Source organism: Alligator sinensis, unplaced genomic scaffold, assembly GCF_000455745.1.
Source record: "Alligator sinensis unplaced genomic scaffold, ASM45574v1 scaffold1131_1, whole genome shotgun sequence".
NCBI classification, from domain to species: Eukaryota; Metazoa; Chordata; order Crocodylia; family Alligatoridae; genus Alligator; species Alligator sinensis.
The window spans coordinates 366569-370382 of NW_005842218.1; the positions used below are offsets into that span (position 1 = coordinate 366569).

General features: G+C 41.2%; 1 long non-coding RNA gene across 1 annotated transcript in view; it reads right to left on the reverse strand.

Moving 5' to 3' along the window:
* Nucleotides 1–221: 221 nt before the first annotated feature.
* LOC102376550 overlaps nt 222–3814 on the reverse strand; it is an 11047-nt gene continuing 7454 nt past the window's right edge. The window contains exon 3 of the long non-coding RNA XR_324243.1: nt 222–289. This is a non-coding gene — a long non-coding RNA (uncharacterized LOC102376550). The remainder of the gene's footprint in view (nt 290–3814) is intronic.

The window sequence follows — 3814 nt, forward strand, 5'->3', positions numbered from 1 at the left end:
TGAGGCAACCAGCTGTCATTACATTTCAGTGGTATTTGGGTACCTAACAACTTTTTTTGTTTGAAAATGCCACCCAAGAACATGAAAGAGAATTTCAGACTAAGGACCTGAATCCTCTATTCTGCTACATGCAGAACGCCTTTGGTTGTCAATAACAATTTCAGAAGCCCATGATCTGTTTAACAAAGCCAAGAAAAGAATTCACACTCCATATTTTATTTGTGGATTGCACTTTTTCTCTTGCCAATGCTTTGCAGTTTCCTCACTGAATTTGTCTGGGGTGTTATTCCTAGGGGGAAAAAAGGCTGTTATAAAGTTTATTGGCTGCTGCACAGTTAATTAGTGGTGTCATCACATTCAGGGAAAGTAGTGGCACCCACAGTTCTGTCTTTTAAATGTTTTTGTCAGATTGGTGTATGAAAGATGTTGCGTCAGGCAGAACCTTATCGTTCATCAACATACCTCTTCAACTGTTAGCATATGGGCATGAGAGTTAAAGACCCCCCCTGTCTAAATATCAGACTTTGCAAGTTTAAAGTTGACTTTCTGCCATTATTCATATAAGTAAACTCTATCACATGAATTTTAATTGAATGTGAATATATGGGGGTATGAGTACAACTGAAGCAAATACTTTTACAAATTGAGGGAATACTTGTGGGCTTTTAAAGCATTTTCCCAGTTTTACTTTTAAGTATCTCCAAAATAACACCATATCCCTTCTACATTTTATAGATTCATAGATGTTAGGGGCTGGAAGGGACCTTATAAAATCATAGGGTCCAGCCCTCCTGCACTTGGGCAGGAAAGACTGCTGGGGTCAGATGACCCCAGCAAAGGTGAGCGTCAAGACACTGTTTTAACATCGCCAGGGAGGGTGACTATACCACCACTGGAGGGAGCCTGTTCCAGACCCTCGGCACTTGACTTGTAAAGAAGTTTTTCCTTATGTCCAGTCTGAAGTGATCTTCAGTCAGTTTGTGGCCATTGTTTCTTGTCTTCCCCTGGGGTGCCTTGGTGAACAGATGCTCCCCCAGGCCCTGATGTATGCCCCTAATGTACTTATAGGCTGCTACCAAGTCCCCTCTGAGTCTTCTCTTCTCCAGGCTGAACAGTTTCAAATCTTTCAGCTTCTCCTCATATGACCTGCTCTCTAGACCTCTAATCATGCACATGGCCCTCTTTTGGATTCTCTCGAGCTTCTCCACCTAGTTCCTGAAGTGTGGCACCCAGAACTGGACACGGTACTCCAGCTGCGGTCTCACCAAGGCTGAGTAGAGCAGGAGGATGGCATCCTTAATCTTGCTCAAGACATGGTATATTTATGCCAGTGTTTGATTTGCTCTGCCAGCTACAGCATTGCATTTGCAGCTTATATTCATTCTGTGGTCTATCACGACACCCAGGTCTCTTTCAGTTGTGGAGCTGGCAAGTGTAGCACTGCCAACCCTGTAAGTATGTTGCAGATTACTTTTCCCCAGGTGGAGCACTTTACATTCCTCTGTATTAATCATCATCAGGTTGAGATCTGTCCATCTCGCAAGGCTGTCCAAGTCAGCCTGTATAGCCAGCCTGATCACACTCCCCCATAATTTGGTGTTGTCCATGAACTTTGCCAGTTCGCTTTTAATACCCACATGCAAATCACTGATGAACGTGTTGAAAAGCACTGGTCCAAGTACTGAACCCTGAGGGATGCCATGGGTCACCTTCTGCCATGTTGACTCAGTTCTATCTATGAATACTCTCTGGATCTTACCTTGGAGCCAGTTACCTAGTCACCAGATTGTAAAGTAGTTGAGGCTGCATTTTCCCAATTTTACCATGAGGAAATTGTGGGAGACTAGGTCGAAGGACTATTTTAAGTCCAAGTAAATAACATCAATCTCATTTCCCCTATTCAGGTGGTGAGTTACCTGATTGTAGAAGGAAATGAAGTTGGTCAGGCATAATGAAGCCAAGCTGGCTGTCCTTTAGAATACTGCCTTCTGTTAACGTATCAATAATGGATTCTTTGATAATATTTCCCAGATTTTTACTAGGGATTGAGGTCAAACTGATTCCCTGGGTCCTCCTTCCTCCCTTTCTTGAAGATAGGCACCACACTGGCCCTCTTCCAGTCCTCTGGAACCTCTCCTGAGTGCCACAAATCTTCAAATAACTTTGCCATGGGTCGTGCAATGATGTTGGCCAGTTCTTTTAGCACTCTTGGGTGTAGTTCATCCGGTCCTGCTGACTTGTACATATTTAGCCTCTCTAGGTGTCCCCACACAAGATCTTTGCCAACTATGGGAGGGTGATCACCCCCAGCTTGATCATCATGTATCCTGCATTTTGCAGATTACAATAATAGTAATTTCATCTATAAGAAAGCAATAACATTTTATTTTAGACTGACAAGCAGATGACTTTACCCAGCAAAACCTTACTTACAAGACTCCTACTAAAGTCAGAGGAAGTTTTATAAGAGTATAGAACTCAGGGGAAAATCAATAATAGCTGATATTCATCAGTGGTACCTATAAAAATATCTAGTAAATGTAACACTGACCAATGTATTTACATCAATAACATTACTTAATGAATTATTCACTAGTTTCTGCAGTTCCAAAACCAAGTCTATTTTTAAATTTGTTTGAAAAGGTAAAAAGAAAAACAGGAATTTCTCATGTAATTAAAGAAAAAGATTTTCAGAATGATTCCATCTGCTATTTCAAATAAGCCATAAATGTCTTTCTGGTAAATGGAAAGTACAGTAATGTAATCTTAATGACTTCTATCGCACTACTGCTTAAATTGGGAAAAAATAATCAGAATAGAGACTACATAATTAAATGATTATTAAGAAACATTTTGCAAAAACTGTTCATTTTCTGATTGTTTTCTAAAAGCCCTTTCCCCCTTTATTTGGACTACAGTCCAACATGCCTCTTCAGCTGTTAGTATATGAGTATGAGAGTTAAAGACCCCCCTGTCTGAATATCAGACTTTGTCTAGATATTCCACAGGATCATATTTTTCTTAGATATTTATATACACAAATACATGTAGCTTTTTCCAGAGTAAAGAAATATTTTAATTGAAAATATTAAGTATTTTTGTTTAAACTATAGTCATTTTAAAAGATTAACATTTAAAAAACATTATAAAATAATGACTGTTTGATAACACAAGCAGAATGAAAATGTAGCTAGGATGTTGGCAGTGTTGCTCTTGGGTTATAAGTAATTATTAGAGCTAATTGGAAAATAAAGAAAATATCACAGGGTGTACGTGTGTGTGGAAAGATCAAATATATATAACCAACTTTAATAAATATACGATAAGAAATCTCACTCAGGGCATGTCCACACATGCCGGCACGTGTACATGCAGCAGTTCAAATAGAAGCAACGCAAATTTGAGCCGGAGCTTTTTGCCTCAGCGCATGTGCCTGGACATGCACTTTGGTGTGGGGAAAACTCTGCCACTTGGGGCAAAATAACTCTGCCTAGCTCCTCCTTGATCTGCAGCCAGGGGGAGCTAGAGCCTGGGGCCAGCACCTGTCCTGGCCCCATCAGTACAAAAAGCTGCCCTGTCCAGTAGCTCAGGGCTAATTGCTCTCAGGAGCTTCTGGGGCCCAGCCAATTGGTACATGTGGACATTACCACTTGTGCCAGCTGGACTGCTGAAGCAGCCCTGAGAGTTCCCTGCAGCCTTTACCCACTGCAGCAGTCTGGCAGTGGGGGCTGCTGCCTGGCTGTGACCTGCTGTGCACCTATTCATAGATTCATAGATGTTAGGGTTGGAAGGGACCTCAATAGATCATCGAGTC